At 57.0% G+C, this 13,365-nt stretch overlaps 1 protein-coding gene across 10 annotated transcripts in view; it reads left to right on the plus strand.

Annotated features, from left to right (window-relative positions):
* Window positions 1-13,365, plus strand: part of CMKLR1 (chemerin chemokine-like receptor 1) — a 60,268-nt gene that overhangs the window by 31,084 nt on the left and 15,819 nt on the right. For 3 of the 10 annotated variants that reach the window (XM_025889309.1, XM_025889311.1, XM_073880994.1), the window contains one exon: window positions 667-785. The exons of 5 other annotated variants lie outside the window; for them this stretch is intronic. The gene's annotated coding sequence lies outside the window, so the exon portion shown is untranslated. Of the gene's footprint in view, window positions 1-666; window positions 786-8,396; window positions 8,419-11,211; window positions 11,362-13,365 lie in introns of those variants that run through there. 2 more of the 10 variants (XM_025889316.1, XM_073880995.1) reach the window with 2 other exon arrangements.

Here is a 13,365-nt window from a genome sequence, read left to right on the forward strand (position 1 = left end):
GGTAAGTGCACAGGGCCCAGCACAGGTGGGCAGGCAAGGTCAGCCCTCAGAAGCTTCTGGTCCTCCTCCCTCTGGGGCAGGGGTGAGGGGGGGTGATTTGTGAGTAGGAAATCCACATTGTCCAAACTGGGGCACTTTGAGAGTAAAAGCAGCACTCTTAATAAGCCTGTTGAGGTAAGAGGCACAAGCCAGGATGTAGGGACACTACGTAGGCTTCGCGAGTGTCCTTGTCAGCATCCTGGGCATGGTCACAGGCAAGCAAGCAGCGGAGAGTGAGCAGAGTCACACCCCGGGCCTGCCTCCAGCTGGTAGGGAGCATGGTTGGGGTCTAGCATTTTCTCCCTGGGAGAAACAGGATCAGAGAGGATGCTCTGAAGGCCACCCAGTTCAGGCCTGCTCCCAAATATCCTAGAAATGTCTTCAGAGGAAGCCAGCAATGCATAAACCTGGATGTCTAGACGCTCCTTCCCAGGCCCGGCCGGGGAAAGGGGCTCTTACCGAACTGCATTTCGGGGCAAGGCCACCAGCTTAGAGGGAAGGGCGCCGTATTCAGGCCGTAAGCATTTCGATGCCTGTCCTAAAATGCACAGAACCTCGAGGCTGTGTCCACAGTCAGGGCGTCCATGAGGACAGTGATCACCACATCACACCTTGTCCTCTCTGCAGGTACCTCTGGAGAAAGTCCTTCTGCCCCCTGGCCACAGGAAGGCTTGCCATCCCCTGGAGGGGGTTTGTTTTTAGCCAGGGGCACGTGACCGCTGGGACCAGTTTTCCTTTCCGAGACTGTAAGTCTGGGAGTCCGTGGTACGGCCCACCCAAGCTCAGCATGTAGGACATTACTTATCGTCTGCATTTTTCCCCTCAGCCCTGGCTCTGCTTTCTGTCTCCACCCACGTTCCCTTCCTCCTTACACTCTCACTTTTTAATTTATGTTCCCCTGTATACGTGAGTCTTTTGAGATTTTTTTTTTTTTCCCCTCCCTTCTGGACCAAGTCAAAATATAAGCAAATGAACAGACAAACCTGCGAGCAAAAACATCCTGTAGCACTCCTCCTTCTGCCTGGAGAGAGAACAGTCCCAGCTGGTGGGGGCCAGAAGGCAAGGGGTTAAGAACGATGCAGAGGAAGTACTGGCCCACATTAGAAGTGAGGAAGTGGCCCTTGTTGGGGGGCGGGTGGGAAGGAGGTGGCCGCTTATCCTGTGTGACCCTGGGGGGCTGAACCAGGCTTGAGGTGAATATGGCAGATTGTTCAGAGTTCAGTTTAGTCAAAAAAGGCAATTTTCTAATGACTCGATGGGTTTTTCTAGAAGGTCTGCCAGGGGGTGGGGGTGGGGAGGAGAAAGAGGAGTGACCAGCTCTGGAACATGGCAGAACCCAGGGCGGGTTTATTTCTGATTCTCTTATTCCTGAGCGTGGACCTGAGGGCCCAGGGAATGCCCGAGGGAAGGTCAACGCTAAGACTCAGGCAACGTGACCGGCCGCAGGGCACTCCTGCACGACATTGCCTGTGCGCTGGTTCCTTCTGCCCCTCTCGTACCCCCGCAAGGTGAGCTCTGCCAGACACGAGTCTTGGCGCCCCATGCTCTCTGCGGCATTCCCACACCTAGCCCGGCGCCCGGCACACCGCAGAGATTTGTCACAGTAATCGAATGAAGAAAACAGCTTCTGGTGGTGGGGCTAGAATTCCAACTCAGTATTATCTGCCTCCAGAAGTAGCTCTCTGTAAACAGAACAGCCCAGGGGCACGTGTGTTGGGGCCAGGATCTTTACCTACGGAGGCCGACCGACCCATCCCGATTTGCCTGGAATGTTTTGGAAGTCCCGCCTCACAGGACACCCCCAAACTGGATGACTGGGCCCCTCTACACCCTGCACTGGGGATCCCACGTAGTTTTTGCATCAACAGACCTTGCAGAGGAGGAGATGGCTCCGTGGCCGGAGGTTGCAGGGCGGGCGCGGGGCCAGGCTGGCCTGGGCATCTGGCTTTGCTGCCCCCTTCCCCCCCGCCCCCCCGGTGGGGCTTAAGCTGTAACCTGAGGGTGGCAGACCCCTCCATCCTAAAGCCTCTCCAGCAACGGCTTCGGAGAGCCTGGAATTTCCTCTGGGCTTCAACCAGCTGTTTTTTCCGTTGAGGGTGGAGGGGCAGTTTTCCCAGCAAGACCCTTCCTTAGGGCAAGGCTTGAGCTTTGCCTTGGGAAAGGTGACAGTGCAGTGACGGGGTCGAGGGGGAGGGCAGCCCATTCCTCCTCCCCCCACGCCTGGGAACAGGGTGGGATCTCATACTCCACCGTCCTGGCTGCCGGCAGCGGCGCCCGGCTCTTTGGTCAGCTGCCTGGGCTGGAGCCAGGGAATTCCAAGGGGCCAGAACCTGCCTAGATGCCCCAGGGCCCCTGTGTCCGGGGCTGGCGGCCTGGGCAGAGTGCCGCTGGGTGGCTCAGGGCTCCGGGATCTCAGAGGGCGCCAGTCAGCTGGATGGGCCTCTCCAGCCCCTGCCTGCCCAGGAACCTGATGAGTGGCAACTGTTGTCCAGAGGTGGGTGAGTACTGTCACCGAGGGCTCTTGGAGGTGGGGTTGGGGACGTGTGAGATGCGGTGACCCTGCCAGCCCCGGGCCCGGATGCAGGTCAGCAGGCATAAGAACACAGGGCTCTGTGCCCAGAGGAGTCTCCAACAGGCAAGTCACAGAACAGCAGGGACAGTCACAGGGACCCGAAATGTGAGCCTCGTGTCAGGGCAGCCCAAGTTCAAACCCCATCTCTGTCCCTTCCTCGCTACGGGATCTTGGGTGAGTGGTCTTGCTTCTTTGTGCCTCAGTTTTTCATATCTGCAAGATGGGAATGAAAAAGCCCACCCGGACGGGTTGTTCTGAGTGGAGGCACTGGGTACCCAGTTGGCACCTGAGACGTGGGAGTTAATGGTGTCACGCCAGCCTCTTGGTTTCTGTTACTCTTGGCCCAGGGCTGTGCCCCGAGCCCCGGAGACAGGAGAGGGCTTCTGAGTCCCCGCGGAGAAGCTTGCTAGTGAGACGCGAGGCAAGTCGGACGGACAGGAAGGGCTCGTCACAGCCCTGCAGTGGAAGGGCCGTCTGCCCCTCCACATGCTTGGACGTGCTGTGACAGGACAGAGGGACATGTTAGCCAGCCTTGTGGATTGCGGCTGGGGTCCGTTAGAACAGACCTGAGTTTCAGGCGCAGCTGGTGATCCCGATCCGGTTCCTTCCAGAGTCCCAGTTTCAACACCTGTTAAGTGGGGATAGTAATCCCCCCCTCCTCTGGGGGCCTTGTCTGGAGACGGGGAGATAAGGAAGGCCAGGCCCAGCCAGACGCCTGGCCGTCCCAGCATGAGTGTTCTCTTTCTTCTCCTTATCACTGCTGGCTGTTCTTCCCGGATTCCTACACAGTGCCCAGTGGGGCTGGGAGGAGCAGCGGGAACGAGACAGGGCCACCCCAGGCAGAGGGATCCACCTGGGTAAGGGCCCCAGAGGCCTTGAACACCGTGCCAGGGGGCACTGGGCTCCCAGTGCACAAGGGAGCAGGTGGGTTTGGAAGGACTTGGGCTCCGCGATCCCTCCCCACTCTCCCGGTAGCCCTCCTTGACCCTGGGCCCTGCAGCCCTGTCCTGGGTCAGTGGCCCTCGGTTGCTGACATTGCCCAGGCTGGCCAAGGGGAACAGATACCGGTCGCACATTCAGGGACCCCCTCTTCCTCTCTTTGTGGCTTTTCTGTACCTGGTCTCCTGTTCTGTGCTGCCTGGCCCCCCTCGGCGCCCCTTCCCTGGAGCTTTGTCAGGTCAGCACTCCCTGCCCGCGGAGCTCCCACATCTCCCTGGGTCCCGCCTCCCTGCCTTCCCTCCTGCTGTCCCCTGGAATGCCCTCTGCGATTTCCCCCCCAGCTGGAAGTGCTCCATACAGATGTCTGCCGCAAGCCCTGTAAGGTCCAAACTGCCCTCATTCTAATCCCCTTTCTGCAGCTTCCTGGCTGTGCAGCCTCGGGCAAGTCACTTAACCTCACTGAGCTTCTCCTTCTTCATCTGTAAATGGGGCTAATAATAGTTCTAACCTCCCGAGACTGACGTGGAGACTGAGCTAATAACAGGTAAACGCCACACACATAAGAAGCTTTCACATTTATTGAACAAATTTTTTATAGAGCGCCCACCGTTTGTCGCACACGATTCAAGGGGTTGGGGTGCAGCAGTGACCAGAACAGGCCACAGCCTCCGCCCTCAGTAAATGTCAGCTCTGATTTAGGGATCTATTTGCATGACTGCTTTTCCCGCCTCCCCGCAAGGATGGGGATGGTGTCTAATTCATCTCCGCGTCAGACAGCCAACTCAGGGCCTGGTCTTGCTGGTGAAGGGAAGGGCAGCTCTCCGATTTGGGGATTCCCTTGGTGGTCCTGATTTCCCTGGAGAGTTTATTGCACCTGAGGGAGCCCCTTCCTTCAGCAGTGGACCTTGTAAGGTCAGGCAAGCAAGTCTGGGGGCCTCAGCCTCCCTCTCTCTCTCCCAAGCTGCTGCCATTTTGGACGGCCCCGAGCACTGTTGCGGTGAGGTCCCTCCTCACCGTTGGGATAGCAGAGCTGGAACAGCTCCGTGTGAGGCAGGGTTCCCTCAGTTGCAGGGGACATGCTCCCTACTCAAACTGGCTAAAGCAGGAAAGGAAATTCATTGGCTGGGGGGAACTCATCTGTCCAGCAAGGGCTTCAGGCATGGCTGGTCTCGCTCCATCTCTGAGGTCTGCTTCCTTCCTGTTGGTCTCATTCTCTGTTAGAATCTGCCCAAGTGGTGGCAGGAGTCTCGGGGAAGGCTCTCATTGGCCCACTTCAGGCCCCTGTGCCCAATTCCTGAAGCGGTCATCGGTGGCCAGGGGGATGGGGTATTTTCATTGGCCAGGCTCAGAGCAGGGGCGAGGTCATCTCCTTCTAAGCCCTGCAGCCTGACGAGGGAGGGGAGGGTTGGCTTTCCACAAAGAAGAGATGTTCAGGCCACTCCCCAGAGGGACACATGAATGCACCCCACCTGGGAGCAAGTGGAAGTCCAGAAGGTGTCTCTGGATTCCTGGGGCTGCTCATGGAAAGCTTGGGGTTTGCGGAAGGCTACCAGGAAGGGGTGCTTCTGGAGAGAAGGCCAGCATTTCTGTTGTTGAGGGAGTGATTTATATTTGGATTCCTTTCTGGGATCATACACCAGGAAGGAAGAAGGGAACAGACGTCGCTGGGCCCCTATTCTGTGCCACACGCTGGGCTAAGCTCCGTGTGCTTCATGACGCCGGAAGCAAGCATGGGTTTTGGAAGGAAACTCCGAGAGGTAAGCAAGGAGGAAGAGAGTGGATGCCCACTTCCCAATCCCGCTCCGCCCCTTCCTAACTACGTGGCCTCAGGCAGCTTGCTTGACCTCTCTGCGCTTCAGCTTCTTCATCTTAAAATGGGAGCAGTAATACCCGCTGCGCTGTTCCGGTCTGGATTATATGAGCTAACGGGTTGAAGTACTTAGGACAACATCTGGTGCATTGTAAACTTCCAGTGAATGGTAGTCATTGTTTCAGTCTGTCTTGGTGGCTATAACAAAAATATAAACTGGTGGCTTATAAACAACAGAAGTTGACTTCTCGCAGTTCTGGAGGCCGGGAAGTCCAAGATCAGGGTGCTGGCAGATGTGGTGGCTGGTGAGGGCCTGCTGCCTGGTTCATCGATGGCTGTCTTCTCGTCATGTTTCTGCAGACGGTGGAGCTGGGGATCTCTCTGTGGGGTCTCTTATGAAAGCACTCATCCCATTCCTGGGCCAGCACCCCTTCCTGGTAGCCTTCCGCAAACCCCAAGCTTTCCATGAGGCTCCAACATAGGAATTTGAGGGGGGGACACAGTTCACGCCACTCGTTATCATTACTACTTTTACTGCAATTAATTGGGGGAAGGGGATAGAAAGTAGAACTCTTATGGTGGAATTCAAGGCATAGCAGCAGGGTTTACCAGGCATCAGTTTGGGGAGGTTAGAGGATGCCTTTCTGGAATCCAAAAATCAGACCCAGAGGCGGCTCCTTTAGCTGCATCCCTGCTCATCTCCTGGGGGTCTTCAGACTTACCTGCCTTGCACACCTGTCCTAGGATGTGCATATTCTATAAGTTGCTGGTTCTGGTTGCCCCTTGGCCTTGCCTCTCTCTCTCTCTCTCTCTCCCCCTGCCCCCCATGCTGAAAGGCCCCAGGTCAGTGAGACCCAGAGATGAGGAATCAGCATTGTCATGGCAACCAGACTTCATCTGTGGCTTCAGGGGCTCTGGGAGCAGTAGATGAGTCGCAGTCCCTGGCACTGGCCAGTATGGCCCCTCTCCGTGACCTGGCTTCTCCCATGAAGCCTCATCTGGGTATCTCTGGTCCCCACTTGTCTGCCCATCTGAGACCTCTCTTAGAGCATTGGCAGTTGCCATAGAAACAGCTCTTGAGGCAAAATGGCCCACTTGGGCTGTGGAAAAATTCCTCAAGAAAATGGGGAGATTGCCAGATTCCCCAGCTTGCTGAGGGGGCCCCAATTCCTGGAGCCTCCAAAGACTGCTGCTTCTGAATGGACCTGGAACCGGCAGACGGATCCTCACCCAGCTCACACGGCCCCTTGCCCATCTCCTGCCTTCAGTCTCTCCTCCTCCAACACAGCCCCCATTTCAGCCATATGAGTTAGAACTGGGGTCATTTCAGAAAGATGGACACCCCTCTGCTCAAAAACCACCCATGGCTCCCTATTGCCCCCAGAGGAAAGTCGGTGCCTTGCGGGGGTCTTCTTCTTACAGCCCTGTCTCCTGCCATCCCATTCCACACACACTTTCACCACACTTGATCAAGCCTCTGTGCCTTGGCACACAGTTCTCTCTGCATGGATGCCTCCTCCTTCCATGGCTCCACTTAGCAAAGGCTTTGCACCCTCCAAGGCTCAGCCCAAATGTCACCTCCACCAAGAAGATGCCCCTGATTTCTCCAACCAGCTTCTCTTTGCTTTGTACAGAGCCAGGGTCACAAACTCGGCTGCCAGTGGCCAGGAAGGGGACACAGTGAGTAATGTAGGGACTATGTCGTCACTTCTGCAAAGAGATCTGCACTCTCTCGTTACAGCTAAAAGTGAGAATGACTTGGCCCATCTTTCTTACCAGATCGCTCTGATTTCTACACCAGCAGGACCCAGGGCACGCTCTGTGGTGAACTGCCCCTGACTCATGGCCGCACAGTCCAGGGACTATTAGGGAGAGGTGGAGACGGCAGATAACCCCATCCTGTTTGTAATGCAGGCCCATATGGCTGGTTCGCTGGAAGTCTGGACTTCAGGTGCTCTGAGGAGCATCGACCATGCCCCGGCACCCGCCTCCCCTACATAAGGGCAGAGACTGGGCCATCTCACACCCACAGCTTCTAGCAGGGAGTGTGGCACTTAGAAGGTGTTTGCTAGTGGCGTTCTGAATAGATGTTTGAAGGCACAGGTCTGTGCTGTTCCCTGAACCTGTCAAACGTGCTCCTGCCACAGGGCCTTTGCACTTGCTCTCCGTGCTGCCTTCAGTCAGATAGTCACGTGTCTCCCTCTTCCCTGCTGAAAGGTCACCTTCTCAGAGAGGCCTTCTCTGGGCACTCAACCTAAAATAAGACCCCCTCCCCCATCTCTATGCCCCGTTCCTCTTTATATTTTATCTGTGGCACATCCCACCACCTGCCACTGTAATCATTTTATTTTCCCAGCATTTACATAGTGCTTCCAATGAACCAGGCATGCTTCTAAAACATCAGCAATGTGAACTCATTTGATCCTTCAAACCGCCCTGTGAGGGAGGAGCTACTGTCCCTGCTGTTTTTCAGATGAGGAAGCTGAAGCACAAAGAGGTGTGGTGACTTGCCTGAGGTCACACGTCTGGTGCGTGGCAGCGCAGGGACTCAAACCCAGGCTGTCTGGCTCCAGCGGTGATGGCCTTATTCCTCTCGCCTCTCTTTACGCCTTTCTTTATCTGTTTGTTCCTATCTTCCCCCACCCCTGGAGAACGCCAGCCCCCTCAGTTCCCAGATCCAGACCTGGGGCCTAATAGATGTTTAATAACTATTTCTTGGAAGGGGAGAGCAAAGGAGATGGGAGGATCAGAGAACTGGAGGGAATCCCTGGCCTTCAGAGCTTTCCGTTAGCCCAATGTCAAGGCCATCTTGCCGGAAGTTTCTCAGCCTCCCTGAGGGTTTGAGTCAGCCTGTCTGGGAGAGGCCCCGGCCCAGCCTCCCTCGCCCTCCCTCGCCCTCCCTCACCCTCCAATAGGGCCTCTGTTTTCTGACCTCTCCCAGGCAAAGGTGCCAAACCGTACTCCTGGAACCCCAGGCCCATGCTGAGCACACTTCCTCCTGTGACGAGACCACGGGGGAGAACGTTCCAGGCCGGAGGCAGGAAGTCTCGGAAACAAGGTGGCCTGGAGAGAACGGGGCTGTTGGGCGGCCAGGGAGGGGCCGGGCAGGGTTGTCCTCAGCCAGATGTGCTGAGAGCCTCAGCGCGGCTCAGGGGGACAAGCAGACAGGACATGAGGAGAAGGCCGGAGAGGGGCCCGGCTTCTGACGCTGTGGCCTGCCGGTGTCTCCCATGTAGCCACACTCCCCATCATCTGACCCTGTACTGAGGGGTTCCAGAGAAGGCCCGCGCCCTGCCAACTCCGTGGACCCTCAAAGAGTAGCTCTGCCGAGGGAGCAGTGGGAATGCATTTCCCAGGTTCTCCCCCTTGACGGTAATATCCGTAAGTCCTCGTGGTTGTGACAGGCACTCTGCCCAGGGCTGCGTCAACCGTGTTGCGCTGAACGCTCACAGCCCCGGGGGGCAGATGCTAGGGATGAGGAGCCTGAGGCTCAGAGAGGTGAAGTAACCCGCACCAGGTCCCGCAGCCTGCAAGTGCCGGAGCTGGGATTCAGTCCTAGCTCTAAGTGGTAGGGAACCGCGTTCCGGGAAAAATCGGAAGAGAAGGCGAATTCTACCCTTGGCTCACTGGTGGGGGTAACCTGGGGAAAGATCATGAAACTGGTTTGAATTTCAGCTTCCCCATCTGTCAAGTGGGAATAAGGGGGAATTGGCATCGCGTGAGACCCTTTGAGAGGCTGGCCGTTCTGCTAGGTGCATCCGGTCGGTCCTTCTTGATCTTCATCGCCCGCTGGGCGATCCCCACATCCCAGAAGCAAAAATGGAGGGTCAGAGATGTGGGGAGTGGGTCCGAACCCTGACAGCTGGGGCCACCTCCTGGTGACACCGTGCGGCTCTGTGTGGATGGAGGCGGGGCCGCAGCCTGAGTTCAGCTGAGGGATTTCACTAAGTGGAAGACTGCTTTGCAAAGGCTCCTGCAGAGGACGTGGGGTTGCGGGAAGGGAGGTGGGGCCAAGCTGAGGGCGGGGATGGCCGTGGCCAGGGCAGCGTCTGGTCTGGGGGGAGGAGGCTCAGAGGAACCCCTGGCTGAGGCCTGGCTTCCATCCCTCCTCTGCCCCCAGACACATTCCAGGCTCGTCTTCGAGTTCCGCTGGTTTCTTTGCTTTGGTTCAGAATCTGCTAGCTGGATGCCCCCCAGCTTTCTCCTCACCCGGGGACAGGGATGCTGCTGGTTCTCCCAGATAAGTCACCATCAACGTTTGCTGAGCACCTACTGTGCGGGGGGCACTGTGCCCGCCCACGTCATTGCTTCGTGACCCGCTCATGAGAACCGTAGGAGGGAGGTCGTAATATCAGCCCCATTTTACAGATGGGAACACTGAGCCTTGGAAAAGAGAGAATTTGTTCCTGGTTGCTTAACTAGGAAGGGCCTTTGAACCTGCTGGCTTAGCCACTGGGTAGCTCGGGAGACCACCTTGTCACAGTGAAGAAGGACCCCAGACTTGCTCACGGGTTGTGGGGTGAGAGGCCTTCAATCCCTGGGCCAGAAATCTGAGAACTGCAAGGGGTCGCAAGAGATCACTTTATCCAGACGCCCTGATTTTCTGAAGGGTAGGTTTTATTTTATTTTTGTTTTTAAGATTTATTTATTTGAGAGAGACAATGTGGTGGGGAGCGGGGAGAGGGAGGGAGAGAGAGTCTTAAGCAGACTCCATGCTGAGCGCAGAGCCAGACACGGGGCTCAGTCCCACAACCCTGAGATCAGGACCTGAACCGAAGCGAAGTCAGACACTTAACCGACTGCACCACCCAGGCACCCCTGAAGGGAAGGTTTTAGTATTGCCATTTCATAGGCACCTCAAGCACGGCTCCTCAGAGAGGTAAAGCAATTTGCTCAGGGTCACACAGCATGGAGCTGAGCCACACTGTCTTTTTGCCGGTACAGGATTGGCAATAGACAGACACATGGCCCATTCAACTATGGCATTTTTTTTTTTTAAAGTTGGAAGGGAGGCTTTGACACCATCAACTCCAGCCTCCTTGTTTTACAGATGGGGAAACTAAGGCCCCCAAAGTGTCCGGGATTTATCCAAGGACATGTGCCACGCAGAGCCTGTGAAAGTATAAAGACCTCTGCCTCTCAGTAGCCCTGTGACCTTGGGTAAGACTCAACCTCGCTGGGCCTCTGCTTCTTCAACTTTAAAATGGCCATAATAATGCCTGCCATCCCATGGGGTTTGTGTGAGGGGATGTACGTAAGTGCCTCTCAGCATCCTGGCACACATAGTAGGTGCTCAATAAAATATTGTTATTTTGATGATTATTAATACTATTTAATAATAGCCCTGATGTTCTGGGCTCCAGAGCTCCTTACCGGGATGGTCTGCTTGGTCTCAGATACCCAGCCTGGGGCCCTGGTGTGAGTTTCAGGGGCCTGGTAAGGTCCAGTTCTCATGCATCCAATGGAGCTCTAAAGAAGGAAGGAGGGACCAGAGCCTGGGGGTTGAAAACAAGGGCTCCAGAAGCAGGAGCCTGGGGCTCATCTTTCTTGTTCTTCTCTCCCACAGCAGGTTGGGGCCCTGCTGATGGAGAAAGTTCCTTTGGCTGCCAGCTCCCAGGGGTCTCAAGGAGGCGGGGGAGAAGCTACGCTTGGGGCTGATGCGGTCTGGCTCTCGGGGCTGAAGCTGAGCTGTGCTGGCCTGGACGAGGGGCAGGGGGTGAGGGGCAGGGGCTGAGATGATGACTTCTTGAGGAGCACCCAAGAGCCCCTGGGAGTCTGGGCTCCAAGCCCACGCTGTGAGCAGGACGACCCTGAGCATATGTCACCAGCCGGCGCCTGGCCTGGGGAGATGGCTACCACCGTTGGCAGCCCTCTCAGACCACATCCTGAGCAGCTCCTGTCAACGCCCCCAGAGCCTGAGGCCTTCCGGATAAGCTATGTACATAGCTCGGGGATTGCTTGCGTGAGCGGACTCAAGGCTGACTCTGAAGTCAGGGATTAGGTGGGTCGAGTGCTGGGCCTCGTAGTCTCGGGGGACCTAGGCAGGGGGGAATTTGTTTACAGGCCACCTCCAGGGGCTGGGGCAGTATTTATGGGAAGAGGCGCAGGCTATCTGCCTGGGGGCTTTGGACACGAGCTGAGTGCTTGCGAGGACATGCAGTGTTTGTGCATCGAACCCACTAATGGGGCCGGAGTGGCTTCTGAGCTTGGAAGGAGGGACGTCCATCCAAACACTGTCACTAGGGGCCTTCTGCGGCCAGGCACCGCTGCTAGGTCTGCCGTCCAAGAGTGGAGACCGGGTTTGCAAGGAAGTGTCTGTGCTCTCCCTGGGCCCCGGAACCTGATACCAAGTCAGGCTCTCATCTGGGGCTGGGGATCCAGCCCAGGCTCAGTCCCAGGGTAGGCAGGGGCCTGGGGGACTTCCGGGAAGTACTTGGTGCTGCTTTTAAGGCGGGCTTTTAAGCAGAGTGTTGCGATACGGTTTGAGTTTTGAAGAGCTCTCCCTGGCCACCAGGTAGAAAACGAAATCACAGTTGAAACAAGAGGCTGGTTAGGCAGTGGCCACGCTTCATCATCCGGCCAGGGCAGCGTCTGGTGGGCAGAAGTCATGGGCAGATTCGGGAGCTGTTCGGGAACAAAATGGGTAGGATCTGACAGACGTGGGAGGCAGGCCGGGAGAGTCTGGTTAGGGTCGTAGCAGGAAACGGATGACCAGCTCAAACAGGGAAGACTGAGGACAGCCTGGGCAGGGAGGGCGCGGGGGGTGCGTGGGGGGACAGTATAAGGGACATGCAGCAGACCAAGGTGCAGCCCTGCCAGGGGACCTCGTTGCCCCAGGCCGGGGGTCAGAGGAGGGATCTGTACTTCCATCCAGGTTGTATAACTGTGGCTGACTCAGGAGACACTGCAGGGAGGGAGGCTGACCCCCTCTTCCCTCTTCCCCCAGCTGGGTCTCTTGTGGCTCAAACTCAACTAGAGGTCCGAGGGCAAAGAGCCTTGTGATGTCATGGGGGACCCTAGGACACAGAGCGGGGGGTGGGGGAGTGGATCTGGGGACAGACAGAGCACACTGGGGAAGAAAGGGGGCACTCCAATGGGGGGGATACCAGGCAGTGGGGTGGATATTTTGGGGGTCTCCTGCTTCTGGGCCCTCATCACTGTTGGAGGTTTCCTGGGGCCTCTGGTCTCTGAGCAAGGGGCTCATCCAGGTCCAGGGCTGTAAGCTCCACGCTGTGGCCCGCCCCTACAGGGTCCTAAGCTCAAACAGGGCCCCATTCAAACCAAAAGAAAATGGGACAGGCTGTTAGGCAGCCAGCACTTTCTAGCTTCACTGCAGTGACTCAGCGTGAGCTCCTAAGTGTGGGCGTGGGACCAGGGAGGAAATTCTCTCCCGACACAGAGCTAATTCTGTCCCGGGGCTGGCGGGCCAGCCTGCGGTGGGAATATCTGCAGTGCAGTGTGGTTTCGAGGTTCCCGAGTCCCTCTGAGCTGTAACCCCTAAGGTGTCTCTTGGAGACCGATCTGTTGGGAGGTGGGCAACTGGCGGCGGGCGGGGCGGGTGCAGCCAGGGAACTCTGCAGCAGACAGACGTCAGAACCTACAGAGGCTGTCGGAGCCGATGGGAGGCGAGGATGCAGCTGAGGAGGGCCTTTTGTGAAGGAGTGGTGCGTGGAAGGCCTCATTACACTTCAGCTGCGGGCCAAGGCTGTGATCTTGGGCAAGGAGAAATAGCAAAGATTTGGGGGTCAGAGCATCCTTGGTTCAAATCCTAGGCTGAGGCTTAAAGGTCACGGGAGCCCGGCTCGGCCACTTCACCTCTCTGAGTGAGCCTCCGTTTGCAGATCTCTGCAGGGAGGCTCCAGAGGGGTGAGGCGTGAGGGGCTTGTGATGGGCCAGGCAGAGTTCTGGGCTCCGGGGACACGCTACACACAGGACAGACTGAGCCCCTCTTCTTCCCTGTGGCTTAGGGAGGGTCACTTGCTTGGTCTGGACCCCAGTTTCTCCA

Source organism: Callorhinus ursinus, unplaced genomic scaffold (assembly GCF_003265705.2).
Source record: "Callorhinus ursinus isolate GAN/ISIS: 27379988/994484 unplaced genomic scaffold, GSC_fseal_2.0 scaffold41, whole genome shotgun sequence".
Taxonomy (NCBI): domain Eukaryota; kingdom Metazoa; phylum Chordata; class Mammalia; order Carnivora; family Otariidae; genus Callorhinus; species Callorhinus ursinus.